The 21,368-nt window shown below is 35.2% G+C and overlaps 1 long non-coding RNA gene across 2 annotated transcripts in view; it reads right to left on the reverse strand.

Annotated features, from left to right (window-relative positions):
- LOC140608400 (uncharacterized) overlaps positions 1 to 20,867 on the reverse strand; it is a 33,753-nt gene extending 12,886 nt beyond the window's left edge. The window contains exons 1-3 of one of the 2 annotated variants that reach the window (XR_012010420.1): positions 20,788 to 20,867; positions 18,112 to 18,202; positions 2,020 to 3,309 (exon numbers count right to left, since the gene is read on the reverse strand). This is a non-coding gene — a long non-coding RNA (uncharacterized lncRNA). Of the gene's footprint in view, positions 1 to 2,019; positions 3,310 to 18,111; positions 18,203 to 20,787 lie in introns of those variants that run through there. The other variant, XR_012010419.1, reaches the window with a different exon arrangement.
- Positions 20,868 to 21,368: the final 501 nt, after the last annotated feature.

The following is a 21,368-nucleotide window of genomic DNA, read 5'->3' on the forward strand; positions in this document are numbered from 1 at the left end:
CATGAGAGACACAGAAAGAAAGAGAGAGGCAAAGACACAGGCAGAGGGAGAAGCAGGCTCCATGCAGGGAACCTGACGTGGGACTTGATCCCGGGTCTCCAGGATCATGTTCTGGGCTGAAGGGGACGCTAAATTGCTGAGCCACCCGGGCTGCCCAGCAATCTCAAACTTAAGCTAGGTTATCTCAGTGTCAGATTAGCAGAAATTGCATAGTTTTTAGAACCCTAAGGATCCGTTTTGAATTCTGAACCCGGAGTCTTAACTTTAAATGATATGTTATTTATTTGACTTGTTTTAAAAATATTTTATTTATTTATGAGAGAGAGAGAGAGAGAGAGAGAGAGAGAAGCAGAGACACAGGCAGAGGGAGAAGCAGGCTCCACGCAGGGAGCTGAACATGGGACTCAATCCCAGGTCTTCAGGATCAGGCCCTGGGCTGAAGGTGGCGCTAAACTGCTGAGCCACCCGGGCTGCGGTTTTTATTTGACTTTTTGAGCTTCATTTGCCATCTTTGTAAAAGCAATTATTAAAACTGCAAGATGCAAAGTTAAAGATACTGGTTTCCATGCTTTTTGAAAGGTCCTTTAGAAAGGACCTACATGAATACCTGTTTCCACTAACTAAAAGACATCCAAAGAGGATTTTTCCTCTTACAAAAAAAGGCTAAAAGCAAAAGTAGCATTCATTATTGTTTTACAGCAAGCCATTATAAACTGAACATACATCCTGAGCAGTGAGAGAGGTACTGCCAAGCTCCTTCTCTGGGAACTACACTCAGCACCTTAGCATCAAACCACCAGAGCTTCACACTGTGTGTGTGTCTGTGTGTGTGTGTTTAATCTCCATTTATTTTGTGCATCCATTAGTAATATATGTCCTAAGGTGTCAGAAAAGCCTAAGAGGTTATTTTGGGGGTCTGAAAATGCTCAAAAAATTTTCCACTTAAATTAACAACAATTCCTTCTTCACTTTACTACATTTGGCTTATGGAAGTTTTCATAGGAATGTTCTACTGTCAGGTAGCAGAAGAAGCCTATACAAGGATCTGGGATATAAGGATCTGACACAGAATGTTTCCCTGATAATCACGTAAAAGTGAAAGTCATATTGTTAAAGGATAACCACTGCAAAATGGTATTCTCTACTTTATCATTGTTACTCTTCAACTAATGAATAAACATCTTAATATGATAGGAGGGTCCTTTGCGATAGGGAATATTTAATTTTATAAGTAACTCAAGGGCTGAAATTGAGAAAATAAATTGTCTTAGTAGCACTTCATTCATCTCCTGAGAATTTCCCAGGATCAGAGGCCTGGGAAAATGAACAATCAATGATAGGACAGAGTTTGGGGATCTATGAAGCATGAGAAAAGAGAAGGCAAATTTACCTTCAATTATGCTGACATATCTAACAATTTCAAATGGATGTCTAATGACAATAAATGAACATAGTAGAAGAGCAATATTCTTTTTTTTTAGATAGTAATGAAAGGATGGGATAAAACATGGGGAAAATGTAGATGTTTAAATAAATGATGTTTTTAAAACTTTAATTATGTCTATCAATCTTATCATTTTGTGTTTTCATGAAATTCAACAGGTCACTCAGCTTATCTTGAGTTTTTACCGAGGCTTAATATTTTAGCAGGGCTAAATAATTGCTAGTGCTATGAAAGTGCCGGCTAACATAAAACATTGTTCCTTTATAAGCTTTTAGATGTATTACTATAATCAAGCTACTTCATATATTTTAAGGTCTATCAAATAAATTTGGACACTGTGTGTGGATTTCTATCATGATATCCAGTTTGTAACATACTGTTCACCATCTTCCAAATGAATAGTTCCCATAAGTCTGGATTTTTATAAGACATTTCAAATCTCTCTAATAAACCAAAATAAGTATTCCTGGTTTAACTTTTAGTAGGTATTAACAGAGAAATCTGTTTATTTTCTTTTGTTTTTGTTTTAAATTCTCAACAAATATAAAATTGTAAGTAACAGTATTACCCTAGTAATTTTGATTAAGAGTCTATGACCCAAAGTTTTTAATGCACAGATATTCAACTAGTAGTCACATAAAGCCGTGACATTAAGGGACAAACCAAAACAAAACAACATAACAAGAACAAAATCTAAAGCATTCACAGATAGTATTGGTCAGTCATTTCCACTTATTTCTTTGTATTGTAAGCAAATTAATGAAAGAAATTGAGGGCAGTGACCTTCTTCTCCTTCACTCTCTATTTTTCATTTCAGTCCCCCAAGAGCCATGCTTTACTCAAAGACTTTAAGAAGTAAATGAGGTTAAAAGTCATCACTGATGATGATCTCATCTTGCTTAGTATTGATTACCTCCCCTGTTGGTAGTAATCATATGAGTTGGTTACAAAGAGTATTTCAAATTCATCCTCACATTATTAACTCCAGATAGGTGGAGAAAAAGCTGGCCCTGGTCTTTTCATTCTGCTTGAAGTTCAACAGGAACAGAAAAAACTGGATTAGCTTTTCTACATACCCAACAAGATTTTCTTTACCCATTTTGTTTCAGCCATTGGAATAGTACTACTCACATTTTCAGAGATCCATATACTTTTAGCCACATCCAGCAGACATGGAAAGAACTATCATAAATACATAAAAATTGCCTTTGAGAAAGCAGCAAAAATGGTCAAAAAGTACACTCCTATATTTCTGCTTCCTAAGCAAACATACAATTCTTTAATTCTACCATCCTATAATAATAATGTGTTACTAAACTTTCAAACTTCTGTATACTAGAGATCAAAAATACATTTAAACTCAGAAGAATGTTGCTGCCTATAGAGAACCCCTTACACATCTGTAGAAGCAATTGTCTTCCCCTGGACAGTCAACTACTGTCTCTGTCTAATTCGCCTGATGCTGACTGATATTTATGCCCAGCCTGAGATGTTTAAAGTCACAACTTTCAATGTTTTCCATGCTGAAAGTAAATATATAAAATCTTTTTTAAAAAAATGCATCCAACTCTTGGTCTCAGCTCAGGTCTTGATCTCAAGGTCGTGAGTTTTTTTTTTTTTTTTTAAGATTTTATTTATTTATTCCTGAGAGACACACAGAGAGAGAGAGAGAGATAAAGAGAGAGAGAAAGGCAGAGGCACAGGCAGAGGGAGAAGCAGGCTCCATTCTATGCAGGAAGCCTGACGTGGGACTCAATTCCGGGTCTCTAGGATCACACCCCAGGCTGAAGGCGGCGCTAAATCGCTGAGCCACTGGGGCTGCCGGGGTTGTGAGTTTAAAGCCTCACATTGGACTCCACTTTTACCTAAAAATAAATAAAGTAGAATAAAATAAAATGTAATCTTTTAGATTTCAACATATTTTGAACAATTCTACTTTCTCTTAAAGCAGACAGAGAGCTGTGCTACACAAATGGTAGCAAGGGAAAAAATGTGGGTACCAGAGAAACAACTTCAACATCTCAGGTTTCAATGGTGGTATCCATAGCCTCATGGATAACATTCCACTTACAGAAATAGTTTCATATGTGGAATTAGAGCAAGGTATTTTAAGTGTGAAGTGTGAAGAAAGGCAATAAGCTTTTGTCATCAACTTTTGGAAAGGCTTATTGAGCACAACCAGTTCTCCTTGTTACTGAATAAAACTGGGTAATCAGAATACATTTAGATCATAATCCTTGCATTGTGTTGGCATGCTGATACTTTTATCCTGTGAATTCTCTGCAAATCCTATAGACCAAAGTTTCTAGCTGGGTCACTTATGGTAATAGAAAGTGCAGAAATCTCAGATAACCTTGAAGTATGCCATTGATAGCCAATGGCTCTGTATAACTACTTAGTTGTCTGCAACTTGAAGTATGTGGATGGGCCACCTTGAAATTCTTTTTTGATTATATAGTGGTTTGCATGCACCACTGTTTCCACATAGTTGCAACAGCAGGAAGAAAAAATAAGATAAATTATAAAATCCACTTTTTAAATTTATTTATGAGAGACACAAAGACACAGAGACACAGGCAGAGGGAGAAGCAGACTCCTCACAGGGAGCCCAATGTGGGACTTGATCCCTGATCCTGAATCATGCCCTAAGCCAAAGGCAGACGCTCAACCACTGAGCCACCCAGGCTTCCCAACAAAATCCACTTGAGTACAACTATATCCATCTTCAATTTGATTCTGAAATAATATTTCCAGACTCTCTTAATTTGTGGTTCAAAAATTCTAGCAGCAGTAAACCTTGCATATTCCCCCAAAGGCTTCCAATTTCTAACTAAATTTCTGGGTTTTTGTTTGTTTGCTAGTTTGTTGAGTAAGATCCATGTTCAACATGGGCCTTGAACTCATGACCTCGAGATCAAGAGTCGCATGTTCTACTAAGTCAGCCAGGCACCCCAATAATTGAATTTCTGGATTATTTCATATTGGCAATTGTTCCCAATTTAAAAAGACTAGCATTATTACCAAATTTTTGCTGATTAAGATGTAATTATTTTATCATTTTATTCAAAAGTTCTACGAGTTGTTACATAAAAGATATTTAACAGAGTTGTGGCTACAGGAGTTTTCATGAGAGGCAACTACTCTGTATGTGTTTGTGTGCACAAGTGAATGCATGCATGTGTGTAAAAGAAGCTTCTTTCATTAGTACCCTGAAAATGCTGAACTTATCTGAGTATTAATTATAAATTTCTGGTTTCCTCAATTAATACTAACTACAGGCGTACCCTACTACTCTATACACTTTACATTTGAATATTTAAAATTCTCTTTTCTAGTAGAGCTCTTCCATTACAAATGTAATGGATTTATAAGCCTAAACAGATTAGCCTAAAAAGAATGGGCAGAGACAACTGAGACCACCTGTATTCCTATGTTAATTAATAGGACTGAAAAAACATATTCATTTAGGTCAACATAAATAAAGAGTTGTTCTGGAAAATTGTTGCCTAGGATGATAATGAACAAAATAATAACTTTACTGAGTTTTTGGAGGGAAGAATCTTCCAAATTATATTAATAAAGATCAAACTGTTCACAAGAGTAAACAACTTATCAAACCACTCACTTTAAGACTCCCACTTCTTTGTCTAAAATTCCTTAATATTATGCTATAAACTTGTCCTGATTCCTTAATATTATGCTATAAACTTGTCCTTATGCTATAAACTTGTCCCAATTTTTGGCTTAAGATTACTTGAACTCAGATATAAAACCCCTATTAAAAAATCTTCTGGTAAATGTCTCCTTCTGAAACAGTACTAGGACTCTGTCCAGGAGGTAATCTACTCACTTGATCAATGGGTTATTCAGGTGGTCATTAAGGGAAGTCAATAGTCAACAGTACTTTTAACATTTTGAAGAAGCTACTAATTTTTTTCCATTTTGAAAACTATGATGTGCCACAAGTATTAGAAATCGTTTGAACACTTAAATATAGAGCTAATGGTATTCAATGCCTTTTAACTTTTCAAAAATCATGTATGTGGGTATCAGCTTTCTCTGAAAATGTTTTCCTGGGATACATTTATGTATCTGAATACTCAAGAGTGTTAATTTACTTTTAAGCTATTTAAGTAGTAAATGGATCCAGATTTATAAAAACTCTAAGTAAGTATTATTTTCTATCTTCTGAAAATAGGATACTACTGGGAATTTCCATAAGATGTAGAAGAAACAATTTCTTTAACATGGTAACTACTTTAATATCACAGGTCTCCAAAACTTCATGTATGTATATTCACTCTTCTATGGGTCTCTGTAATTAATGATTTCACTTGAAGTGTTCTCATCAGTCTACATGTATATTACCTTATTGATATTCAATATTTTTTAGTATCTGACAACTCTTAAATCTTAGTTTCTACAGTAACTAATTTGTCTTTTTAAGGCAACCACTATCTATTATTTTCTCAATAATTGCATTCTTTATAATGCCAAACATTTTTCATACCAATATTGTAACAACTATTTGTTCAATTAATGAATAAACTAATCCTTAGAAAAACAAACATAAACAAGGCAAGTTTTCATAAAGCCAAAGCACCAGGTCTAGGGTATCATTTTTAGGACATGGCAGAAAACATATAGCAAAAGGCTTTCTTAATTCTTCTCATGAAGTAACTTATTAAGAAATTCATACCATGGGCCAACTGGGCGGCTCAGTGGTTGAGCATCTGCCTTTGGCTCAGGTTGTGATCCTGGGGTCATGGGATCCAGTCCTGCATCAGGTTCCCCACAGGAAGCCTGCTTTCCCTCTGCCTATGTCTCTGCTTCTCTCTGTGAGAAAGAGAAAGAGAAAGAGAAAGAGAAAGAGAGAGAAAAAGAAAGAGAAAAGAAAAGACAGAAAAGAGGAAAAAAAGAAAAGAAAAAAAAGAAAGAAAAGAAGAGAAAAGGAGGGTCACCTGGTGGCTCAGTGGTTAGGTGTCTGCCTTTGGCCCAGGGCGTGATCCTGGAATCCCAGGATCGAGTCCCGCATCAAGCTCCCTGTGAGGAACTTGCTTCTCCCTCTACCTGTGTCTCTGCCTCTTTCTGTGTGTGTCTCTCATGAATAAATAAATAAACTCTGAAAGGAAGGAAGGAAGGAAGGAAGGAAGGAAGGAAGGAAGGAAGGAAGGAAGGAAGGAAGGAAGGAAGGAAGGAGAGAGAAAGAAAGAAAGAAAGAAAGAAAGAAAGAAAGAAAGAAAGAAAGAAGAAAAGAGAAAGAAAGAGAAAGAAAGAAAGAAAGAAAGAAAGAAAAGAAAGAAAGAAAGAAAGAAAGAAAGAAAAACTAATTCATATCAAAGTTTGCTAATAACATAACAACATACAAGGCAAAATGCTAAATATCTCATGCATAATCTCATGTAATACTCAGAAAGTTATTTATTATTAATGTTGTTATTTTATAAGGAAAGGATCCAAAACTTCTAAGGGCTTAAAATTTTGCCAAAGTCACATAAATATTGGTAGTACTTGAATTTGAACCCAGGTTCATGTTGATCCAAAGCTCATACTGTCAAGCAGCACCAAAGTACATCAATTCCAGGGTACAACCCATAATGACTTAAAAAGAAGGTTATTAGAAAGTATTTTAAAGCTTTGACTTAATGACATTTCTAGCTTAACAAATTTAGTTTCATTTTACAAGTATGCACTTAAAAGAAAATGAATTCAAGTACCTCTTCTCATTTCTGAAACAGTAAAAGTCTTAATACTAATAAGTATACATTTTGGTCATTTTATTAAAGACTGTTAGTGTGCTTGAATTCTTTTATATATTTAAAATGTGGTAACTTTGAAATATGTATTTTATGTACTTGTTTATCATTTACAGAAACTAAACAAATTGTACAATTTAAACATAACCTACATGCATGTTATACTGGTATTTAATTAATTTATTTAATTAATATCCAAGACTATTTTTCCAGGTACTCTTCTAGGCACAGGAGTCATAGCAGTGTACAAAAAAAAAAAAAAAAAAATGCATTCCCTACTCTTATAAAATGTATACCTAGTAAGACAAAATTAAAAATAAGCAAGTTAATATATGAAATAAGGTAGGGAGAATGGATTGTACCAATGTATTTAAATATAATATTAAGAACAGATATATTTAAAAAAAAGGAATAGATATATTTATGAGACCATGTAGATAAAAACACAATGCCTCAGGCTTTGTTTTAAATTATGATATAACTAAAGAATTAAACAAAGTGTAAAATTTGCAATAGTATCTCACTTTTAAGTTTTTTTCTACTTGGGTTGCATGTTGCCTTTCTGCTTTATTTGTCTCTTTCTAGTGCTAAGTTTCTGTGCAAATGCCACCTTTTCCTATCTAGTATCTGGTCTGTGTAACAGCCATGCTATGAGCAGCCATGGTCATTCTCAGTTGAAAATCACAATCTGGGACACCTGGGTGACTCAGTGGTTGCGCATCTGCCTTTGGCTCAGGGTGTGATCCAGGGATCCGGGATCAAGTCCCACATCAGGCTTCCTGCAAGGAGCCTGCTTCTCCCTTTCTGTGTCTCTCATGAATAAATAAATAAAATCTTTAAAAGAAAGAAAATCACAATCTTTTTCCTAGTTCTGTAAGGAAGCAAAAAAAATTAAAAATAAAAAAAATTAAAAATTAAAAGTATCGTCACTGGGGGTAATAGAAAACAGAAAAAATAAAACTGAAATGGCACAAATCAAGTGCTGAATGGATCTGTGTCTCCTGAAGCAATAAAAAATGCAGGTTAATTTCTTCAGAAGTAATAAGAGAAGACTATCCTACCTTACAGAAAACATTTAGCAGTGGAATGCTTCAATTTAAATCAAATATCATGCTGTCCTTGTTATAACCAAAAGACATTGTCAGTGTCCAAGGGTTGTTGGAAGACAATTATTCATAGGTCTTTTCTGTTTTTGTACATCTTAACAACAGAGGTACTGACTGCCTTTTTTTTTAATATCAACTATTCAAGAATGTTTTTTATAGCAAATTATCTTGTAATATGGAGATAGTTTTTCCCTTCAGGGCAAAGATCAGACATTTCCAGGTTGGAAAATAGAATTAATGTTTCCTTCCTGTGCAAAAACCAGGCAGGCTTACTATCTGTTATAAAAGATTGGTTTCCATAAGTTCAGGGCTCCTGCCATGGAATGAATCCTACTGCATGTACAGATGCCTCTTGGCATGCTTAATGTTATCCTGTAAGAGCAAGCTCAGAGAACCCAGGTATTGTTATTTTTTATCTGACCCAGGAGTCTTGCGTCTTCTGTAGTATCCATGTAACTGTGGCAGGCTAATCTGTTAAAGCAGACCAAAATATCTCAGATACATTGTGGTTCTTGATCAGGGCAGTTAAAATCTTCAAATTTCGATATCCATGTAAATAAATATAACCATATCTTTCTTTCTACAGACAGAGAAAGGACGCAGGGTTTCAGTATGCTTTATAGCATTTGATTCAAGTGAGAAACATCACAAAAATAGAACAGTGACATTTTTCTCAAGGGATAAAAAAATAAATTTGCTCTGCCCTTTACATATACTCTTTAAATAACTTTTTTTTCTGTTATTTACTCAATTTATATTACATGTTTCATGGGAGATATGAATTGGAAGGATCTAATGGTTATCCTCAGACACCTTACATAGTATTTGGGAATATTAGACACAAACACATATGAAGTTACTAAACATATAAAGATGCAATAAAATATGAATAGAAAATCACCAATAAATTTGCAATCACCATCATTTCTTCAAGAGTCTCTTCATCATCATTATCATTTTTCAGAAATGTTTAAATAAACATCACAATTCAGTAGTAGAAACAACTGAAGTAAGAAAATGGAGTTTTATTTATTAACACAACACAAAAGCATTATAATAGGGGTTATACATCAGTGATATTTGGTGTTCTCAATAGCACAATTAACTTGATAATATTATCCATATCATCTGTGTTTTAAAGAAGAAGGTAATATAAAATATGGCAAATGTTTTTTTCACTTGACAAATAATGCAAAGCCTATACACAGAACTCTAACTACACAGCAAAAATTCCAAAGCTGAATTCTGTACTCTTAAATCTGAACCTGAGGGTAGGGAGCTAAGACAGTGGTACAGTAGAAGAACCCTAGACTTATCTCATCCTTCAAACACAGCTAGATAACTATCAAATCATTCTAAATATTCAAAAAATCGGCCTGAGGACTGATAGAACAAACTGCACAATTACAGAAAGAGAAGAGGCCACCTTGAGGAAGATAGGAAGTGCAAATATGTGGTTTGGGAGAGAAATAGCTCACAGATCTGCAGAGGGGCGGAAGCCCTAGTCACAGAGACATGCGAGAAACAGTGAAGCTCACAGGGATATGCACAGGAGAACACTTCCTCAAAGCCATTGTCTGGGAGAAAGAGAAGGGCTAAATTTTGTGAGTTTTTGCAACTAGCAGGGCAAAGGATTGGAGTTTAGAGGTCCCCAGGCTCTGCTGGAATAGAGAACTGAGGATGCAGCCCTGCTCCTGAAAAAGAGACAGGCAAACAACCCTGGGACAGACTTGGTGATTTGAGGACCATCTAAGGGGCATGATGAGAAGCACACTTATGAAAGGGGCATTGCCTCTCTGGGAGCAAAAGAACTTATAGGTGCCATTTCTCTCCTGCAATCCTCAGCAAAGGTGCAGAGCCACCTGCTGAGGGCAGCTAACTGGCACACTGGCTATATAGCCAGCTTGCTCTAAAACTCATGCCCCAACACTCTGGCACTACTGCCCTTTTGGGTCAAACCTGCATCAGTCCCAATACAGTGAGATCCTTTCCCAGAGGACCAGTGCAGATCCCTGCCTCATCAGGTTCCTGAAGTTTGGAATACTTAAAGACAGCAAGCCTGGCTAGGGCAGAGTCCAAGGTGTGCTACACTGTTTCAGGCAGGCAAGTGACCCAGAGACAGACAATGTGAAATAGTGACCTGAAAAATGTCTATGAATAAAAGGAGTAAATTATTTACTCTGTGAGTGCTTCCCTGAGAGCAGCAAACACAGATTCCCCTCTCTAGGGATAAAGAGGAGGCTGGCACCATTTCCCTTTCCTATCCCTCAACATAAACCAAATTCAGTAATCAACACAGTATCAACACTAACTACCTACGTAAACTGCTTATACCAAGTTCTACCCCCTTGTGCTCTGTTGGGACTGCTTTTCTTGGGCAAGTGTGCCTAGGAATCATCACAGTGGGCTCCTCCCACAGAAGATAAGCACAAATCCCCACAAGCACCACATCTATTGACCATAGACTTCTACAAAGATTCAGGTCTAGTGGAAATAGCTTCAGGTCTCTTTTAGCAAGCAGACCAGAGCACACATAGTTAAAACTCACCATACTGGGCCAAAATCCAAACACTCCCTGTTACAGGGAAGGAGAAAATGCAGAACACTGAACACAGCATCAGAGTGCACACAGCACACACACCAGAGACACTTCCTGAAGCACCAGATTCTGTTTATTACATGACCTTTTCTTTATAAAGCTGTTATTCTCAGGAGTAGGAAACATAACAGATTTTCCTAACAAACAGAAGACAAAGACCTAGACAAAACATCAAGACAGAGGAATTCATCCTAAAAGAAAGAACAAGAAAAGGCCATGGACAGGGATCTAATGGAAACAGGTATAAGTAATATGCCTGACCCAGAATTTAAAGCAACAATCCTAAGAATACTAGCTGGGTGTGAGAAAATTATAGAAGACACCAGAGAGACCCTTACTGTAAAGATAAAAAAGCTAAAAAAGAATCAGGCTAAATGAAAATCGCAATAACTGAGATTTGAAAATGACTCAATGTAATGACTACAAGGATGAAAAAGTCAGAGGAACAAATAAATGAAATAGAAGACAAAATTATAGAAAATAATGAAGCTGAACAAATGAGGAAAAGGAAAAGGAAAAATTTTGGATCACGAAAGTATTAGGAAGCTCAGTGACTCAATGAATAATATTCCTATCATAGGAGTCCCAGAAGAACAAAGAGAAAAGGAGGCAGAATGTTTGAGTAAGTTATAACTGAAAATTTCCCTACTCTGGAGAAGGAAACAGACATCTAAATCCAGAAGGCACAAAGAACTCTCACCAAAATCAACAAAAGCAGGCCAACACCAAAGCATATTGCACTTAAACTTGCAAAATATAGTGATAAAGAAAAAATCCTAAAACCAGCTAAATTAGACAAGTCCCTAGCTTACAAGGGAAGACAAAAAAGGTTAGCAGCAGATCTCTCCACAGCAACTCAGCAAGCCAGAAGAAAGTGGCATGATATATTCAACATGCTGAAGGGGAAAACTCTGCAACCAAGAATAGTTTATCCACCAAGGCTATCATTCAGAATAGATGGAGAGATAATTTTCCAGACAAACAAAAACAAAAAGAGTTCATGCCCACTAAACCAGTCCTGCAAAAAATACTAAAGGGAAATCTTTGAGTGGGAAAGAAAGATCAAAAGTAACAAAGACTAGAAAGAAACAGAGAAAATCTCCAGAAACTACAACAAAACACATAATAAAATGGCACTAAATATGTAACTATTAATAATTACTCTGAATGCAAATGGAATAAATGTTTCAATCAAAAGACATAGGGTATCAGAATGGATTTTAAAAAAACAACATCGATCTACACACTACCTACAGGAGACTCGTTTTAGACATATGGACACCTGCAGATTGAAAGTGAGAGAACAGAGAAACATTTATCATTCAAAAGAAAGCCAGAATAGCAATATTTGTATCAGACAAACTAGATTTTTAACAAAGACTGTAACAAGAGATGGAGAAGGGCACTATATCATAATAAATGGGTCTGTCCAACAAGAAAGTCTAACAATTGTATTTATTTATGCCCTTCAACTTAGTGGTGCCCAAATATATAAATTAATTAATGACAAACACAAAGGAACTCACTGATAATAAAACAATAATAGTAGAGGACTTTAACACCTCAGTTACAACAATGGACAGATCATCCAAGCAGAAGATCAACAAGGAAACAAGGCTCTGAATGACACACTGGACTAGATGGACTTAACAGATATATTCATAACATTTTACCCTAAAGCAGCAGAATACAAGTGCACATGGGACATTCTCACATTGTAACAAATTTGGCCTCAATAAGTACAAAATGATTAAGATCATATCATGTGTAATTTCTGATCACAACACTATGAAACTTGATGTCAACCACAAGAAAAAATTTGGAAAGACCACAAATACATGGAGGCTAAAGAATATGCTACTAAAGAATGAATGTGTCAACCAGGAAATTAAATAAGAAATAAAGATACATGGAAATGAATGAAAATGAAAATATAACAGTTCAAAACTTTTGGGATGCAGCAAAAGTGTCACAAAAGGGAAGTATAAACCAATACAGGTCTACCTCAAGAAGCAAGAAAAATCTCAATTATGCAACCTATCTTACACTTAAAGGGGCTAGTAAAAAACAACAAATAAAGCCTAAAACCAGCAGAAAAAGGGAAATAATAAATATTAGAGAAGAAATAAATGATATAGATGATATAGAAAAAAATGAGAAGAGATCAATAAAATCATGAGCTATTTCTTTGGAACAATTAATAAAACTGATAAACACCCTAGCCAGACTTATCAAAAAGAAAAGAGAAAGGACCCAGATAAATAAAATCATAAATGAGTGAACAGAAATCACAACCAACACCAGAGAAATACAAACCATTATAAGAGGATATTATGAGCAATTATATGCCCATAAATTAGGCAATCTGGAAGAAACAGATGCATTCCTAGAGACACATAAACCAGCAAAACTGAAACAGGAAGAAATAGAAAACTTGAACAGACCAATAACTAGCAAAGAAATGGAATCAGTAATCAAAAATCTCCCAACAAACAAAAGTCCAGGGCCAGATGGCTTCCCAGGGGAATTCTACCAAATACTTAAAGAACAGTTAATACCTCTTCTTCTGAAGCTGTTTCATAAAATAGAAATGCAAGGAAAACTTCCAAACTCATTTTATGCAGGCAGCATTACCTTGATTCCAAAACCAGACAAAGACCAAACTATAAAAAAGAGTTACAGGTGAATATCCCTGATGAATATGGATCCAAAAACTATATTTTTTAAGATTTTATTTATCTTTTCATGAGAGACACAGAGACAAACAGAGAGAGAGGCAGAGACACAGGCAGAGGAAGAAGCAGGCTCCATGCAGGAAGCCTGATGTGGGACTCAATCCCAGATCCTGGGATCACACCCTGAGCGGAAGGCAGACGCTCAACAGCTGAGCCACCCAGGCATCCCTGAATCCAAAAATTCTTAAAAAAGTACTAGCAAATCAAATCCAACAGGACATTAAAAGAATCATTCACCGTGAGCAAATGGGATTTATTCTTGGATTGCAAAGGTGGTTCAATATTCACAAATCAAAAAGACAACACCACATTTGTTAAAGAAACAAGAACCAAATGATCCTCTTACAAATGCAGAAAAAACATTTGGTGAAGGACAGCATTCATTCTTGATAGAAACCCTCAACAAAGGAGGTTCAGAGAGAATATACCTCAACATAATAAATATCATATATGAAAAATCCATGGCTACTATCATTTTCAATGGGGAAAATCTAAGAGATTATCTTCTACAGTCAGGAACAAGACAGACAAGGATGTCCACTCTCACCAATGATATTTAACATACTGCTGAAAGTCCTAGACTCAGCAATCAAACAACAGAAGGAAATAAAAGGCATCCAGATCAGCAGAGAAGAAGTCAAACTTGCACTATTTTCAGATGACATGATTCTATATAGAAAACCCAAAAGATTCTACCAAAAAATTGCTAGAACTGATAAACAAATTCAGTAGTTGCAGGATACAAAAAAAACATACAGAAATCTTCTGCATTGCTATACACCAAAAATGAAGCAGTAGAAAGAGAAATCAAGGACTCAATCTCATTTATAATTGTACTAAAAACTGTAAGATAACCTAGGAATAAACTTAACCAAAGAGGTAAAAGATCTATACCCTGAAAAGTATGGAACACTTATGAAAGAAATTGAAGATGACACAAAGAAATGGAAAAACATTCTATGCTTCTTGGAAGGGCAAATATTGTTAAAATGTCTATATTACCCAAATCAATCTACACATTTAATGCAATCCCTATCGAAATATCACAAGCATTCTTCGTAGACCTAGAATGAGCCACCTTAAAATTTGTATGGAACCAGAAAAGACCAAAAATAACCAAAGCAATCTTGGTTTTTTGGTGTGTGTCTGTTTTTTTTTTAACATTTTATTTATTTATTCATGAGAGATAGAGAGAGAGACAGGCAGAGGGAGAAGCAGGCTTCATGCAGGGAGCCCGATGTGGGAGTCGATTCTGGAACTCCAGATACACTCAACCACTGAGCCACCTAGGCATCCCCCAAAGCAATCTTGTAAAACTGGACTTCAACTTATATTACAAAACTGTATTGATTAAGACAGTATGGTCCTGGCACAAAAACAGACACATAGATCAATGAAACAGAATAGAAAACTCAGAAATGAATTCACAACAATATGATCAACTAATCTTTGACAAAGTAGGAAATAATATCCAGTGGAAAAAAGACAGTCTCTTTAACCAATGTTGCTGAGAAAACTAGACAGCCACATGCAGAAGAATGAAACTGGACCACTTTCTTTTTTTTTTTTTTTTTTTCCACTTTCTGACACCATACACAAAAATAAATTCAAAATGGATGAAAGACCTAAAATAATACAAGAAACTATAAATTCTAGAGAACACAGACAATAATCTCTTTGACATTGGAGGCAGCAACTTGTTACTAGATACATCTCCAAAGGAAAGGGAAACAAAAGCAAAAATGTACTACTGGGACTTCATCAAGATAAAAAGTTTCTCCACAGCAAAGGAAACAATTTAGTGATTCAACACTTACATCCAACACCCAGTGCTCATCACAAGTTCCCTCCTTAATCCCCATCACCTAATTAGCCATCTCCTCCTACCTCTTCTCTGGTAACCATCAGTTTGTTCCCTATAGTAAAGAGTCCGTTTCTTGGTTTGCCTCTCTCTCTTTTTCTCTATGCTCATTTGCTTTATTTCTTAAATTCCACATGAGTAAAATCATATGGCATCTCTTTCTTTGACTGACTTATTTCACTTAGCAGAATACTCTTTATCCTATCATTGCAAATGGCAAGACTGCATTATTTTTGGTAGCTGAATAATATTCCATTGCAGATAGATAGATAGATAGATAGATAGATAGATAGATAGATGGCACCTCTTCCTTATCCATTGGACATTCAGGCTCTTTCCCTAATTTGGCTACTGTTGATAATAATATTGCTATAAACATCAGGGTTCATGTATCCTTTAGCAACAGCATTTTTATATTATTTGGATAAATGCCTAATAGTGCAATTGCAGAGGGTAGGGTAGTTCTATTTTTAACTTTTTGAGGAACCTCCATATTGTTTTCCAGAGTGGCTGCATTCACACTAATGGTGCAAGAGGGTAGTAAATAAAAACACCCTTCTCTATATCTGTGCGAACACCTATTATTTCTTGTGTTTTTGACTTAACCATTCTGACAGGTATGAGTCATATCTCATTATAGTTTTGATTTGTATTCCCTTGATGATGAGTGATGTTGAGTAATTTTCTATGTGTCCATTGGCCATCTGCATGTCTTCTTTGGAAAAATGTCTATTCATGTTTTCTGCCCATTTTTCAATTGGATTATTTATTTTTTGAAGTGTTGAGTTTTATACACTCTTTATGTAGTTCGGATAATGAGTAGCTACTCTTAAGTTGCTGTAATGAGTAGGAATTACTGTAGACAATTCTATCATTCTCATGAATACTTATAAATAAATAAATAAACAAATAATCAGCTCCAAAATTTGATAAGAGAAAATGAAATGAAAAAAAATTTAATGTGACAGAAAATAAATGGGTGTGATATTTGGGAATCTGGTAAGATTTCTTGAGTATTTATTTTTTTAATTTTTTAATTTTTTTAAAGATTTTATGCATTTATTAATGAGAGACACAGAGAAAGAGAGAGAGAGAGAGAGAGAGAGAGAGAGAGAGAGGCAGAGACACAGGAAGAGGGAAAAGCAGGCTCCATGCAAGGAGCCCGATATGGGACTCGATTCCGAGTCTCCAGGATCAGGCAGGCCCTGGGCTGAAGGCGGCGCTAAACCGCTGAGCCACCCGGGCTGCCCGATTTCTTGAGTATTTAACACATAAACTGAAAATCTTAAGTCAAAAAGATAACAAATCCATGAAGCACTTGAATAAGATATTTAAATGAAGAGTGAAATCTTAGGAAGATTAAGAGTTAAAAGCTTATGAAAGAATGTTCAAATAACAGGAGGGTCAGTGTGGCTGATGGTAATTGCAAGACTGAATTATAACAGTTCACACTTACTAAGTGTTCACTATGTACCAGGCACTGTTCTAAGCACTTTACACATATTGACTCATTTAACCCTACAAAACTATGAGGCAGGTATAATTTTATGCACAATTTAGAGATGAGGTAATTGTGGAATAGAGAAGTATAATAACACACTCAAGATTATGTAGTAAATAAAAACACCAGATTTTTACTCAGGGAGTCTGCATTTGAAACAGAAGCTTTGACTCTTTCCCATTGCACACGACTGCTTGGTAAACAGCGTCCAAATCACCCAGGATGTTAGGGATAAAAATTGGAATTGGGGCATTAAATGATACATGAATCATAATCTGATTTGGCTTTTATATGTACTCTGGCATTGGGAATATAAATATAGAAAAGTAACTGAAATTAAAAAGGAAGCAAATGAAGATAAAATAATCAAACAGCAAATAGCAAACACAAAAGAGGAAAAAATGTACAGGGATGAGCTAGAATCTTTTAATCAAGACATTATAAAGGTTGTGGGAAAAGAGTAACAGGAAGAAAATAAAGAACTCAATGGTGGAAAGGGCTCTCTACACTTGTAAGCACTTAGGACATTCTAGGTCTATCTCAGCTATGGGCTATGTGTGTTGCTCTTGGGAAATTAGCTAAAAATTCTGTACCTGTGTTATTTTATCTGTAAAATAAAAGTTGAACTACTCCAGTGTTTTGCAATTCAAAATATATTACAAATAAGTAAACTAATTAAATTCTACATTTTTGACATAAAGAAGGATTAGCAGATATGGGGAAAGCTGGCAAAAATCACTTTGTTAATGAAGAAAAACAAAAACAGAAATGAATGGTAAACAGATTGTTTTTTTTTTAGCACTATAAGCCTTGAAAAATGCTAGAATAGATGATCTCTATGGTCTCTAGTTTTAAAATCTATGATTCTATAATGAAAGTTTATATAGAGTAAACTTTTTAAAACATTTTATGTAAGAATAGTTTCTCCTATACCTCAAAAATATCTAAGAAGAAAAGCTGTTCTTACATGAAAAGCAAAGCAAATTGAATCCGTTAAAATAACTCTAGGGCACCTCTAGGGCATCCGGCATTGAACCCAACATTGTTCCCTGTCAAAATGGGTGCAAAAGAGAGAAACTATAAAAATTGCAAAAAAAATATTCACTTACATTAATCTAAGATGGCATCTGCTGTTATTGCTAAAGCTCTGTTGCTATCTGATACAGAGCTATATGACCTTGAGAAAAAAAGTACAGGTTTCTGCAAAGAAGAAAAAAAAAGTGATATACTTTCAAACAGTGAATTATGAATATTACTTAAATTAAAATAATTTTGTAAGAAATTTCTTAGATATGGTGTTGAATATAATTCATTCAGAATATGAACTGAAATATTAGTTGTTTACACAATTAATGTGTATTTCCCCAGCTTATGAAACAAAAACTTTATCAAAGAAAAATACAATAAAATCTGAATATAATGATTCATGATTATAAAATATATATTTGTGAAGCTATATACATTTACGAATTATGTGAACAGACGTTCATATAAAACATATAACAAATACAAGCCCCTTACAACTAAAGGCTGATAAAATATACATTGTTAATGGCAACAAGTTTTGTTTTTTTCAAGTTTTTATTTAAATTACAGTTAGTTAACATACTGTGTAATATTAGTTTCAGGAGTACGATACAGTGATTCAACACTTCCAGACATCACTCAGTGCTCATCACAAGTGCACTCTTTAATCCTCATCACCTATTTCAACATCCTCCCGCCCACCTCCTTTGTAGTTAAGAGTCTGTTTCTTGGTTTGCCTCTCTCTTTTTTCTGTTTGTTTTGTTTCTTAAATTCCACATTTTTAAACAAGCTAGATTCCTCTAAACCATTTTGCATTAAAATTACAGAAAGAATGTTCTTTACTATGATATTACACATCAGAATCTTTCAAAGGGAAAGACAGACTCAACTTCTACTAATAAACATATTAGCCGAAATTAGTCAGCATAAAAAAATTCAGACAATCAAGTACTTTCTTCTTTGCTAGGGATTTTCATCTCCAGCCTCACATATGACAGAATGAGAGCCTAAATTCTGGGGCTTTAGGTACTTCTCCTGACTCTGGTGTCTACAAAGTCTTGGATTGCCTTTGCTGGTACTTTAAAGGTGTTCTCTTAATCCTACAAAATACTCCTGACCAACAAATTTTATAATGATCTACTAGAGAGGTAAAATCTATATATTGTTTGAAACTAAAATGACTAATCTCTCAAATAAGTGAGATAAGAAAGTTAAGTCTCTGAACTTATACATGAATTTAGTTATAAATTCAGAGACTTAATTTTATTTTATTTTATTTTTTTTATTTATTTATGATAGTCACAGAGAGAGAGGCAGAGACATAGGCAGAGGGAGAAGCAGGCTCCATGCACCGGGAGCCCGATGTGGGATTCGATGCCAGGTCTCCAGGATCGCGCCCTGGGCCAAAGGCAGGCGCCAAACAGCTGCGCCACCCAGGGATCCCTTAATTTTAAATAAAAACTAATATTTCTAAAATTTTTTAAAATGTAGGTACACTGGCTGGCTCAGTGGTTGAGCGTCTGCTTTTGGCTCAGGGCATGATCCCAGAGTCCCATGATCGAGTCCCTGGGGGGAGCCTGCTTCTCTCTCTGCCTGTGTCTCTGTCTCTGTGTGTCTCTCATGAATAAACAAAATCTTTTTTAAAAGTTTTTTTAAATACAAACTAAATTTTAAATATAAAATCAAGATAAATATGGTACTGATTGCTGGGCTTTCTATACTTCAGTTAGTGAGTATAAGATCCTGAATCCACAAAAAGAAGTGATATTTCACTTAGTATTAGGTACAACTATGGAACTTACATGGATGGCTGACTAAGCCATGAGACATGCTAATTTCTAATATTTCTTGTCAAGCAAGTTGACATCAATTAGGAGAAACAGGATCTTTAATTCCTGGGTCCTATAGGAAGCCTTACTTGTCATGACAATATTTAACCAATTTTACTCATATCATAGCAAATGCTCAGATACTCAAATTATCAGAATTGTGTGTTTTTCAAAGTGATATGAATACTCTCAGATATAGACTTGACAGACCAATTGCCAGGACAAAAAAGTATTGTAAAGCAAGGATAGAAGCAAACCAGTCCATGATAAACTGTGCATGTTTAACATGACGGCTCATGTAATTAATCATAAGGTTACTGAGGGAAATATCGAGGGCTATGATAAAATGTAAAGGATGAAACTGTTAGGCAGACAGGGTGGAGGTACTGACCTTGAATTTCTTTATTTCAACATCTGTGCCTAGTTCCATCTACCATCTTTCCTTACGCTGTGCATGGGGGGCTGCCCAGTTAGAGGTTGCTTTTTAACTTCAACTTCAAACTAGTAAGATGTGGGTAAACGACATACCCCAAATGATTCAATGAATATGTTTCTCAAGTAAGTACAGCTTCTTCATTCACTGAAGTGCATAGAAAAGTGGAACAATGCAGAGGCTAGATGGCTTAGCAATGTGTTCAAGCATTATAAGTATTAAGTGGTTTGGGTTTTTTGTTGTCTTTTTGTTTTGGTTTGGTTTTTTTGTTTTGTTTGTTTTTATTGAGACTCTTAGGGAATATCTGTTCTGAAAACTTTTAGAATTAAAAAAATAATTGAGAGGGAGAAATATTGTGAAAATTCTGTGCTGCTTCAGGCACTTAAATGCAATAACAAAAAGTTTTATTTTGAAATGTGCCAAGTACCCCTACAAGGTGTACTGTGTGCAAGTGTGTGTGTATACGTACTGCCGAGAATAAAATCAACTGATATTACCATGTTGACTCAGGTATCTGCAGCTGACAGTGCACTCTTCAGGCATTTTGGAAATCTTCAACCAACAGTGCAGACAGCTGACAAAAGAAGAATGATGAATCAAAGGGAAGAATAATAGCAGAGAGGGACTGCTAAGAAAGTTTGGTAAGCTGGCTTATAAATACAATAGATCTATTAATTTTCACAGAGCTCCTAATCTGAAAGATATAGGAGAAAGTACACTCTATCTGAAATATCTATCATTAATATCATTTCTAGCAACAGTAAAATCTTTTATTGATTAAACAATACCCATGGAATACACAGATTTTAGTAATAAGTTAATATTGGGTTTAGGAGGTATTGAATACCACCTGATCAGGAAATTATCTTGATATTCTGAACATGAAAATATGCACATCTATACAATAAAACATAATCAAGATATCCTTGTTTGGTGAGACAACAGAACTAGGGTATATCCATTCAGTTAAAGTACAATGCTGTTTAATAATCCACACAATTTTAGAGTAGTAGAATTTTTAAAAATGAAACTTATAAGCTAAGTAGTTGTTTATATCTATTGAATAAAATTTATCACT

The sequence above is a fragment of the Canis lupus genome, chromosome 17, assembly GCF_048164855.1.
Source record: "Canis lupus baileyi chromosome 17, mCanLup2.hap1, whole genome shotgun sequence".
NCBI classification, from domain to species: Eukaryota; Metazoa; Chordata; class Mammalia; order Carnivora; family Canidae; genus Canis; species Canis lupus.